Here is a 13,235-nt window from a genome sequence, read left to right as displayed (position 1 = left end):
CGAAATATACGCGCGTGATAAAATTCATCCAACCTTAATATAAATATAAATATCCACCTTTTAATTTTTAAATACCAATTAACCCTTCAAATATCCAATTTGATAAATTTTCAGTCATATTTGCTTTGTGACGTCTGTTCGGGCTCATCCTCTATCACGAAATTTCTTTCAATTTGGCATAACCTCCAATGAAAACCGCGCGAGATTTAAATTCAAATCGGACTGGAAGAATGTCGTAACGGCGCTTCTAGTCACTTTTCTCTTCTCTATATCGATATCGATGAATTTTACACGCTATTTGTTCGATAATCTCTATTCAAAATCACTATCCACCACGAAGTTTTTTTCCCAATTTAACCGCCATTAAAGCCGCCATATTAGATGCTGCACGAGCATTTATTTGCTGTCGTTGGCTTTCGAAAAATCCGAGAAAATTCTCGGGGCACTCGTTGAAGTCTTTACCATATCGTACAATCAATTCCAACGTTTAAAAGGTTCATCAGGAAAAATAAAAATTCACGAGCTCTCGATTAGCTTGGTTACACACAGTTCGATTCAAATTATGTTGGAACAAGGCAACCGTAATGGCACTTGAGCTCACTTTTCTTAACGAATACTGAAACTGCAATCGAGTCACGTTCCAGCAAGACAAATCACCAATACAGAACTATTTCACCGTCCGTAAATCGAGGCTCTCGAGTAAACGAACCATCCCCGTGAAACTTACGTGTCCGGTGGTTCCAGGCGTTCGCCGTTAGATGGCTTTCAATTACGCCGCGCAAGAAAAACAAATCGCTCTGTTTGCTTCGACACGTTCGGCACACGTCGATCGATCGAGGCCGGTTTCCGGTAATTTGTTGCTGCGACCAGCCGGACAAATTAATGGACACGGTTCGCGAACAAGTATACGATCGAGTCGAACGGAATCGTTTTAACGCGACTTTCAAACTGAAACCCGGGGGAATTTCGCGTGGACAAGTTGGCAACGCGCCGACAAGACCGACCGAGCGGTCCTCTAACGACCGGGAATTCATTTAATTCGACCTCGACGTGCTCGTAAAAGCTGGGGATTTTTTCTTTTTTCTGGTAGTCGAATAGGGGAAAAAGTATGACTTTTGGACGATTTACTTGGACGATTGGTAGTAGGTTCTAACGTGAGTTAGTTATATACAGGATGTTTCAGATTTTGTAGTTCGATCGTATCAGCGTTTTTATTATAATTTCATAAATGACAAAAAGACGGAGGACAGAAGACGCGAATTTTATTTTATTTGATTCTATTTTATTTTTCATTTTATATTGCTTTCACATGTTTTCCAAAACCGCGTGAGAACTTGGGTAAAGCATAAAATTTATCTCACAGTTGAGATACTGTGTTTTAAGGTGAAGTCTATTTGTTACGGTATAATGTTGGAGTTTTATATTACGAGCTCAGCTCAGCTTTCGTAGGTGAAGGATTGCAGCATATACAGGGTGTCTCGTATTGTTTCAAGGTACTGTGAGGCCAGTTTGTTAAGTTATAACGTTATGGTTTGTCGTACACGTACACTATAGTTTACCTCATCGGTATAGTATACTTCAGCTCGTAGTTAAGGAGCATATACAGGATGTTTCATTTGTTGAAAACGATATCTCGACAATTTGCCGTTTCTTTTCGTATCTTTTACGAAATCTTTTGGACGTATTTCCAACAGTTATAGTTTTCTATTAGTCCATTTTATCTCGTAATCTATCCTAAAGAAATTTAAATACAGACTTAATAACAAATATTTTAAACTCGATATTTTTTTAACTTTCTAAATTTAACATTTTATATATCTGACAAAGTATCATTATTCTTCCTTTGAAACAAAAACACGACATCTCAAAAATAATAAATTGTGTATGAGTGAATATAAAACGACGAACGTGTTCGTCACCATAAAATCGAATGATCAATAGCAAATAGAGACCAAGTTAGTAGTCACAAAGAATTGGAGAAATTAGAGAAATTTTATTTTGACGTTTCGATCAAAGTGCTGTAACCCAAACATCGAGTGACTTTTAGAATTGTCAACGCGATCTGATGTTAATAAACCGACATATATTGTTTTCTATTCCATTCAAGCCGCGACCGCTGACGTTGTTCAAAGACAATAGAAAGAAACGCGATGAAAAATTCATACGTTCTGCTACGCGCGCAAGAGCGTGATCCCTTTAACCCTCTACGTTTCTGTATTCGTAGTTTCGTATGTAAATCCAGCTCCACAATTCCGACAGCTCATCCGTTCGCCCGTTTCAACCTGCAACGATGCGGTTGAAATTATTATAACACTCTCTCGATGGGATACTATCCGTCTGTCAGTCCTTTGATTAACTCGGTGTTTCGGTTAATCCGCCGGAAAACTATCCATTGGTCCCTGTTTATCGTTAACAATTTATTAATTAATTATGCGTTCATTTATATTGCAGAGTTATGTCGGACTGGTTGTTCAAGTATTTAGATTTTAGGATTTAAGAGGACCGTGAACGAACTTTGAAATCAAAGTTTTATGTCTTTTTGGAAAAATTTCTAATGTCGAGTAGTGCATCACGTTGGTCGAGGATTTAGAATTTTACTCTGAATTTTGTTACAGTCTGGAAGATTATAGTTTGTTATTTTTATGCGATAACAATAATTAGGTAAAATTTGATGGAGACAGAGTTAAATTATTTCTGATAGCCATTAGCGAAGAATATTCAAGGTCATCAATGATTTTGAAACATTTATAGGATTCTATAACGTACTGTTTAATTAAAAAAAAAAAAAACAGAAAAAATAAAAGTAGAAGTACATTGAATTATATATACGAAACATAATTTTTCATTAAAAGACATAAAAATGGTGCTAAAATTTCTGGGAAAATTTATACGTCACGCGAAATCGATTAATTTAACCGTGCTTCAAAATTCTCTCCGATCTTCAATCATTTCGAATCTTTTCTCTTCGTTAAGAGAATCGCTTCCTTTTATGTACAACCTCTTATTTCAAAACCGGGCTGGTTTCAACCGGATACTCAGCGCTATCTTCGTTATAGGTTATAAAAACTTCGATGAAATTCTATTTTTTCGATTTATATTTCGATACACGACGCATTAAAATTTGTCTGGACACGAAACACGTTTGTGTAGGCGTTATTCATTGAATAAAGAGAGGGAAATATCCGTGGGCCTGAATGACAGATTGATTAACGAGCAATCGTCCGATTCAGAAGAACGTCTATCGCTGATCGTGCGTCCACTAAAACGCTTTTCGTAGCCCGGCTGTGACGCATCATCATTTATTTCACCGAACGAGATCGAATGTGATCCTGATGCACCTCTTTCAAACGTGTTAAAACTACTCTTCAATTAATTCTTACAGGTATCAGGCTTTGCTCTTCACGGATCTTTCGCATTTAACGCGACATTCGGTAATCACTCATCATCATTCACTACCATCCACTGTCATCTATTATTATCAATCACTATCATTCGCTACCAACTACTAAAATTTGTACATCTTTCTTACGGCAAAATAAGTATAAATTAATGTATGCGACAAGTTCACCTCCTTCTCTATTGTGATATATATAATAACCATTTTCTCTTCATTATATTGTGCAATACCCCCCTTTCTCGCAGGCCAGCATTCCCTTACTGATAAATCCCCTAGCAAGTCCCTAGCAGGTCTCTAGCAGGTTCTTAGTAGGTCCCTAGCAGGTTCTTAGTAGGTCCCTAGCAGGTTCTTAGTAGGTCCCTAGCAGGTTCTTAGTAGGTCCCTAGCAGGTTCTTAGTAGGTCCCTAGCAGGTTCTTAGTAGGTCCCTAGCAGGTCCCCGCCAAGCGCCTAGCAAGTTTCCAACAGCCTCCCTAGTAAGTCCCCAGCAGGCCGCGAGCATTTAGCAGACCGTTACTAGACCCTATGAGTTGCCTAGCAAGTCTCTAACAAATCCTATGAATCTCCCAGCAGGCCCGTAACAGATCCTATGAGTCTCCTAGGAGGAGCCTAGCAGATCCTATGAATCCCCTATGAGATCCTAGCTGGTTACGACAGAAACACTACAGCTTTAGTTCAACAGTATACGTAGTATCAAGATGTCACACATCGCCATTATGACCATTCATCTATTCGCTCCAGTGAAAGTGAATACTTTCTAGGAACTTTAACACTTTATAAATGTGAACAAATCTCGACAATAGCATACATTAGTCGTGGATGCACCGTTTCTAACCGTGAAGAAAGGACCATCGCTGAAGTGCCTTTTAATGCAGGGAGTCAACTAAAGGGGATGTACGTCTATCCGGCACATTAAGTATAGATTTTCGTACGACGCTCTCGGTAAAATGTCGCGGTTCATTGATTTACGAGATAGAGTGTTCTATTTGATTGGAAGGAAGATATAGGCCGAGGTTTGGCTAAGCTTTATTAGGTTTGGGAACGTCTGGTTCGACAATTTGGAAGTTTGGGAATTTGAAGATCAGCAGATTGCAAAATTCAACGATATGAAAATCTGAAGATAGGAAAATTGAGCGGTATGGAAACTTGCAATTTTCTAAATTTAAAAAATTATTTATTACTTAAAAAATTTAGAATTAAAAATTCGGAAGATCTTGAAGACTAGGAAAAGAAGATTCGAGGAATCGAGAACCGGTAGACTGCAAACCTTAAAAATTTATTAAAAGATTCCAAATTTAAGGATGAAAGTAACCTTCACGATTATGAACCTGAATTTCGCGATCTTAACTATCTTTCCAATTCCTTCAAGTATATTATTCCAACACACCCCTCTATGAATGTCTCATGGTTCAATACGAAATTCCCACGAACGAAGATTAATTTCCCTTTACAAACTCTTGGCGAATGGTGGTATTGCTCGGTTAGCTAGAATGAACACAATCGTCTAGGGGGGTGCGATCCGACAAAAAGCGTCGATACGTGCCTCGAACCAGTTGGAGGCGTGACCGATTCCCCCTTGGCGTATTGATTTTACACTAAGAACCGGTTTAAAAGCATCTTTATCCTCTTCCGCGTCGTAAACTGCGGTTTCTTCGTGTACGACACGCTTTTCAGGCTTGTGGGAACGTGACGAAGATGCTCGCTGTATAATCGTACGAATAACACATAGCTTCGCTCGTATTTTGGAACGAAGCATTAAGATTTGCAGCGTGTCGTAAAATTTCGAGACTACCACCTTCCTCGAGAAGATTGCGTCTGACACTGACAACGTATATCTTATATACAGGGTGTCTTTGTTATTACGGTATAATCGAGGAAATGAACCTACGTAAGAAAATAAATAGGAAGCGTAGAATATAATTTTCTCTTGTGAAGCTACGTTTTTGAGAAAATCAGATTTGCAAAAATACCATTGAACTCAATTTTGTTTTTTTTTTTTCAAAACAAGGTCTTAAACGGAAAAATGTTATCCTACGTTTTTGACTTATTTTCACACGTACAACATCTTCTTACTGATTGTTTTACTCTCGTATCGAATCGTTAATTAGCCAAGTTTGCATATGGCAAGTAAATTTTGAAATTCGATTTTATCGAAAACGAAGCGCCGTATGAAAATATTTCGTTCCACAATTTTGATTTATTTCTTCATGTAGAATCACCAATCTTGTCGATTACATCATGGTTATCGGGACACCGTGTATACGTAGGTTTCTTAAACTCGTAGAATGGTTGGGACAAGGTTGCATAATTGAAAAGTTTGTGAATTTTGAAAAGGTTCTTAAACTTCTTATCGATCCGAGCAGCTCGTGCTCGTTTTAATTTTTAAAGCAAAGGAAAGTTTTAAGCGAGCGCGGTACCTCCCTAACCGTATTAGTTGTCCGATACGTCTGACCATAACGGGCTGCTACCACTTAGCCTCGCGTGCAAGTGACGCGACAGTGAAATTCGTGGCGCGAGAAAGAAAATAGAGATTTCTTATGGGAAAATAAGATGATCTGAAACGCGATGTAAATGCTAAATGGTTCGAAATTCGGAAGTTTCGAAATATAGAAACTTGAAGATTTAAAGAATTGAAAATTGGCTGACTGCAAGACTCAGAGACTTGGAGGTTTAAAGATTCGCAGATTGAGAGACTTGGATACGTGGTAATTTATATTTATAAATTTATATTTATATTCAGAGATTTCTAAATTTGGATTCTCAGAGATTTGGTGATTCGAAGATTACGAAACTAGCAGATTGTAAGGTTTGCAGATTTGAAAAGTAAATACTGTAACAATATTGTATAATAGAATTTTTACATATTGTTTCTGTAGTGAGTGCTAAATGAGAAACTCGTCGCGCTACTGAGATTCCTCGAGCATTAATTATCATTAATTTGGTCGCGCGTTCGAATTCGTACAACCACCGATCGATCCAACGCATTGTTATTGAGGCGAGATGGAGGAGCACCATATTGGAAACGCTAATTGCTATCTCTGTATGTGTATAAACTCACCATATACTCTGCTCTGGATGTCTTATTGCTTGTCTACAGACAAAGCAGTTATGCCTACATAGTAACTTTGATTAAGATGAATCTAGTAAATTTTGGTAAAACACATTAGACGAATTATTATATTCTTCGATTAATTTATAATTGTTTTGTTGCAAATAACTTCCATGTCTTGTGATTGAAGAGTAGAAAAAGTGGAAACATCAAATTCTCTCAAATGTTTTCTGAATTTTAACCTAGAAAGATATTTCGAAAATTATTGCACATCTTGTTTAATTTACCTTCCAAATATAATATTAACTTGAATTTTGGTGACTGTATAAATAAAGTACATAATATTGATTAAAATCTTTTAAGATACAATTTTCCGACCATAACCTAGAAAACCTATCTTGTAATTGTTACGAAATTGTTACATAACATGTATAATTAGCTTTTAAATACGTCAAACATTTGAACTTTCGCGACTGTATAATGAAATACACAATGCTAATTAAAATTTGTTGAGATACAATTCTCCGAACATAACCTAAAAATTTTTCTTTATAAAAGATTTCCACATCTCGCTGTAAGTATAATTATCCTTCATGCACCATTGAAAATTTGTAATTTGACGATTACACTAATATTGACTAACGAAAGCGTCAATCTTGCCGCAATTAGCTGACCTTATCAACAAATTTGTCTGATTAACCGATCAATCGGTCGAATGTCGATGATCATCAAAGTGGACGACTGTAAAACATCCTCTGCAGCCAGTCTCCTGTCGTAGTAATAACGTGTAGATCCTCCTGTTTATTGAATCGTCCGGGGAAACACATCCCCAGTTTGCATAATCAATTTTAATGCGACCTGTAATGGTGACATGATGCGCGTCGATAAGCTAAACGCGATATTAATTAGGATATACAGATAATTCGCATGTTGGTTGCTATTGCCATTAGATTTGAGGCTTAATAACGTTGTTTAGCATTCAAGGGAAACTGAATGAGATTAATAATTAATATTTAATACTTAAATTAACACTTAGGAACGAAGAAGGAGAGGGAAAATATTCGCGTCTGGTTTTCTGAATTATTTTTGAGGTTATGTAGCATTAATTCGTTTAGAGGATGAAAAAGGTTTGAAAAAGCTTGAAAAGAGAGGAAGTATTTTAACACTTTACTAGACGAAACATTCGATATTAGTAGCAGAGTAATAATAAAATGAAAATTTAATAAATATTGATGAATATCAGTTAATAAATATTAAAGGATGCAAGTATTCCATTAACTACGATATAGAATTATTATTAAGGATATTACAAAATTTTAATAATGATATTGCATCAAAATAATATTATAAAATTCATAACAGAAATTCTCTTTAAAAATGCTAACGAACTAATAATTCCAGAAAGAAAATGTTGATATATTTCTGACACAAAAGATGCGTGATATTAGTTTGCATCAATTTGATCAACTAAAAGTCCCTAGTTTGAAAATCTAACCTAAAGAGAAGCATGCAAGCTATTTTTTTTTAAATAATGAAACGTACACGAAATTGAAGCGTATTTCGATATTTCATTTATTCATTTATTTATTTATTTGCTGAAACACTTGCCCATGGCAAGGCACGTCCAGTTACAGACAAGAGGAGTGTCACATGAAATCGATCTCCTTAAAACCAGTGTTTTTACCCTAGGAATGGAACTTATACATTCGAAATTACTCGATGATCAATCGAATAATAACAACATATATATATTTATATTTATATATATGTACACTACCTTCATAAGTCACTGGACACTTATAGTTCCTTCGTAATAACGCAACATCTCATTTTGTAGTGAATTTCCGTTCTTAAATTCTGCTGTCTTTAATTTTCAGAAAATTTCATGTCAAGAAATTTCTAGGTTTACTTTAGTTAAAATTGTTCGACAGTTTGCAAAAGCTGGAATACTTGTGATAGATTTTTATGCATTTATGAAAAATTTGAACATGTAAAAGTGCACAGAGTGCATATAATATGCACAGCTATATAAAATATCCAAAGCATGGTATACTTTATAATTTGTAATCTCTAATTTAATTCCATTTCCTTTACTTGCGTTGATAAAAATGTAAATTTGCATAAAAATCCTCGGCATACTCGTATAACATTTCAATTAAATTTCATTTCACCAAGAAAAGTAACTAGATGTCCAGAAACTTATGAATCACAGCGTGTATAGACTTATTTATCAGCTTGTCTTTTCAAGCTTGCAAACGATCCGTGCAACGATGAGAATAGAACGTGTGATTTTATCGACTAAATTCGTTCCTCGAGCGTTTCGAGCGTCTTCTCCGTCGGGGCCAGAAAAGTTTGCCAAGTTTTTCGAGCTGGAGAAACTTTCTCGAACTATCGTCGGATCGGGATGAACAAGCTCGACACAACTGCGAAGGAAAAAGCACGACAACTCATAGAATCTTGCGAAAACAGTATACGAATGAACAAATAGTCCAACCTATTCTTTTTCTCGTTTCACTTTTGCTACGAGAGAAAATCGAGGCAGGACTAAAGAATTAAGTGGGATTAAGTAGAATCTTAATTCTGGGCAGAATAAAGAGCAGTTGCAGAATGCTGGAATTTCTCTGGCTTCGAAATAGCTTCGAGGAACGTAGGAAACTCGCAGCAATTTGAAACATTTGCGACGTAGCTTAAAAGTTGTTTAATAATTTGTAATTTACGTTACTCCGTACCTGGAACACGTTGAATTCCCATCGTTGGTTATCGTTCGCTTTCTTTCGCGTCTTTTGTGACTCTAAGGAATATTAGAATTTTGCTTTGAGAAACTTCTCCAATTGTTGTTTATCATTTTCACGTTGATACATTTTGTTTGATATAATTGGAAAGTTTAAGCGATAAATAATATTTGTTATCTGCAATCATAAGCTATTATTATATAATTTAATTAAATAGTCGTGGAGTATTTATAGATTTTTGAGAATTTTTGCGTGATTTCGTGACGAGAAACTTTGTTAGCTTGAATATTCGTTAGAGCCACCGATTTTAACAATTTTCCATAATTACAGCAACGTACGAGCATCGAATTTGGCAAAGTGAATTAACATGACGAATCCTTTACTTTCTCTCCTTCAATAGACGATTCAAATTACCCGCGGTGTGTCGTGCCAATATACGGCAGACAAAAGTGCTAGTGTTGCTAGTGAATTTTTAAGGAAAATAAATGTGACGTACGATATACGTTTATTTGTCTTCTGTAATGTTCCTCATGTTGAAATTCAAGAAGCAGAGCGGAACTCGACTGGTATTTCTTTCCTTGCAATATGATTCCATCGAAGAAATTAGATATTACGAAGGTAAATTAAAATCGACGTGTCGATGTTCATTTTAGATGTAGGTTATGTTACAACTACGATGAACCAGTTAACCTACATTCATTTAATGACTAATGTAAGCTATAGGATTAGGCTTGGATTAGTTTCAGATATGAGCTAAATCAGAAGGTTTATTGAAATTGTATTAGTATCTAATCTGGATTCAACAGAACCTTAAATCAAATCCAAGCCTATGTAGATTTAGTACAAATGTCATTTTCCTACCTACACCCTGTTCAAAGGCTGTTAATCAAGCTAGATCCAAATCTAAGCCAAATCTGATTTGAACCTAACCTAAATGTAATATCTAGGTTTAACAAAGATTTAGCTTACATCTACTCTGTTCAAAATACATTAATCAAACTTATCTCAAACATAATTTAGATTTGCATTAGTTTATGTCTGTTCTGCTAAAAAAATCGTTAACAAAATCTTATCCAAACTTAACCTACATCTACCACAGGTCTATTTTACGTCTGTACGTTATTAACCGTAATCATAACCTTTCATAAAAATGTGAAAAACGTGAAAAGATATGGAAACGGTACATGTCCTAAAACAAAATGTTTAAAAAATACCAGTACCGAAAACTTAAATTATACGACAGAATTATGGTAAAGAGAAGCAGAGCACGACACAACGCAGGTTTCCTTCATGACTCGATCCTTTATTAATTATGTACAGAGGTTATGTTCGTTTTTTCTCTCTCCCTTCGAACAACTCGTTTTTAATACCATGCTGCGCTGATTTAATCAAGAAAGCGATATTGCTGATACTCGTTATATCTACGGTGTTTCTCATTATTATAGAAGTAACATGATCCCTTCGCGTCCTTTGGGAGAAGAATAGCTGGAGTTTTCGGCCGGTATCGATGAGAGTTTCTTATAGACAGCTTTCATCGAAACTGTTTCACCGGAAATTGCCATCTTTCCCCTTCCAAATCGGTCACCCAGTAGAGCGTCAGACTCGATTATCGGGATTTCACCCTGCCTCCCGCCACAATATTCGATACCCCATGTTTCCAATGACCGAATATTGAAAAATTACCCACTTTGCCTAAGTTGCGAATTTTCCCGTAGTGATTGGTAATATTGCGTGATTTGTTTTCTTTCTTTTACAATAAAGTAACAGACACAGAACAAATTCTGTTGTTGATTCTTCTAACGTAAAGCTGAAAGGCGCGAAAATGAAGTAACTTAACCTAAATTTTTGTGGATCGCCTGCAGTCAAATGACAGCAATTCAAGGTAAATGTAATGGAAGGTTTTAAAGGCTTGTTGATATCGGAGGGTACAAGAATGTGGAGAAAAGGAACATCGCCATTTTGCCTCTTTATGGGCTGATAAAAATGGCGGCCGGCTGTAAATCAAGAAAATGTCTAATAACGGTTGACGTTCATCGACAATTGGCAAAAAAGATTGTAACGCGAGAAATTTTCATATCGGATTAAACTATAAAATAAAAACCGTAATTCTTTTGTTTAACTAATATTATCCTTTTTCGTAGTTTTTTTTTTTTATAACCTAAAATCATATTTTGAAATTATATCTTTACGATTATGGTGAAATATCCATGAAAATATTTTCTGCATCGTTTGAATAATATTTTTCTAAGAAGAAAAAGGCAATTGTCTTTAAAACGACGTAAAGTTTGTTTAAGAATAACAGAAACAAGATATGGAGTTTTATGCGATTTTACGAACAGAAGGTTAAGGGGATTTAGATTTAGGAATTCGAGCAACCCTTCGATCAGAGTCCCTTGCCATTTAAATCCAATATCGCCAAGGAAACGGACTGAATTCTGTACCAAATAAAAGTCTTTCGTTTCTAATACTAAAGTCCCTTCGATAATAAATTTCCAATTCTTGAACATTACAAATTCTTACAGTTGGTAGGTCTGCAGAGATCCCGAGTGATCTAAAAGATGCATGTAACATTTTATAAATATTTTTAAATAAACAAAAAGATCATTTTAATTTAATTTTTATTCTTTTTCCCTATTATTTTTTCCTTACTCTGTGTAAAATATGATTCCATTTTGGTATACTAAGCATTACTTGTATTAAATATTTTTCATATATCCAACAGTTTTATCCTTTTCATTAAAGTTACCATTTACAATAGAAGCTTTCAATGATTGTATCTTTTATATAGATCACAAGACAATAAGAATTTTTAGGACCTCTGCAGAGTTAAATTTATCCCGAGAATAAAAAATGCCAGGAAGTCTAAAATATTTATTCCCAATCTCTTTAAACGATACGCTTCCCGTCTAGAAATTGCACCATCAATATCAAGAATCTACCAGGATTCTAATCTTAAAAATTTATTCTATTTCGATGCATTAACCTTAACTCCAACGTCCACATTGTTGCCATTATCATGAACATCTAGCTTCTCTGATACACCAATAATTTTATTAACAATATAACCATTTTATCTATGAAAATTTTTTGCATAATTGAATTAATTTTCAATTTTCTTGTTCTTTTTAATTTTTCGTTATGGGCTGAGTGACCATCATAAAATTTCAGATTTTTCTTAATTGTTCCACTAGATCATGATAATTAAATAATAATTCAAACTCCTTTTAGAAGTGAGAGCTTTGTAGTGAAAGCATAACATTGGTGTAACATAACCTCGACTCGAGCTCTTTATCTCCCCAAGGACCAAAATCATGGACCGATATGCATAATTAAAACGTTTATGTGGTAAGTAGAGTCTCGTGTTAACTTTGGATTAATGAACGGTCATGTCGAAGTGGCCAGACGAATGTGATCAACGATTACCCGATAACCCACTGTCATGGCGTCGATCAATCATCTTCTCGTGTGGGACGACTACGTGCGGCCCGCAAAAGTCCCTAGATCATTCTCTAGGTAGTTTACTTGCCGCGACGATTAATCGCCACGGTCAAAAGAATTTACAAATCCGAGTAACAGCTTGCAACGAGTTAATTGTTGTTCCAATTCAAGAAATAATTTAATATATAGTATGTACAGAAAAAAATAAAAATAATATAGCATTTATAATATATTTAATTATAAAAATAATATAAAGGAATAAAATAAAAATGAAATGTAATATAATAATATATATAGATTGAAAATACGACTTTGTACTATATTAAGTTGTGAATTATAAATTATTGTTCGAATGAATGTCGATTGAATGACGAATGAATTAGAATGACTTCTAATCGATATGGTTAGAGCAAATTAATGTATAGTGCACGAAGATAGTGAATCAATTAAATTACTGTTATCCTGCAGAGGATCAGAGTTTCATTAATGCACGGTATCAAGTCAGGTGTAATTCGTAAACCGCATTACCGTTTCCAGCTATTAGGATCGTGTATTATTAGAAATTGATTGGTTTCGCTATCAAGTAATTAGACGTTTTGTGTTGAAGTTTCTTATCAATAT

At 35.1% G+C, this 13,235-nt stretch overlaps 1 protein-coding gene across 1 annotated transcript in view; it reads right to left on the bottom strand.

Annotated features, from left to right (window-relative positions):
* Positions 1 to 11,893: 11,893 nt before the first annotated feature.
* The window catches only part of LOC117214423 (probable G-protein coupled receptor 158), a 162,709-nt gene continuing 161,367 nt past the window's right edge, over positions 11,894 to 13,235 (bottom strand). Inside the window, exon 14 of the mRNA XM_033460533.1 lies at positions 11,894 to 11,905. The gene's annotated coding sequence lies outside the window, so the exon portion shown is untranslated. The remainder of the gene's footprint in view (positions 11,906 to 13,235) is intronic.

This window comes from Bombus bifarius, unplaced genomic scaffold (assembly GCF_011952205.1).
Source record: "Bombus bifarius isolate JDL3187 unplaced genomic scaffold, Bbif_JDL3187 scf7180000009200, whole genome shotgun sequence".
NCBI lineage: Eukaryota > Metazoa > Arthropoda > Insecta > Hymenoptera > Apidae > Bombus > Bombus bifarius.
Note: the sequence above shows the minus strand (reverse complement) of the source record. Positions and strands in the feature narration are given on the sequence as shown.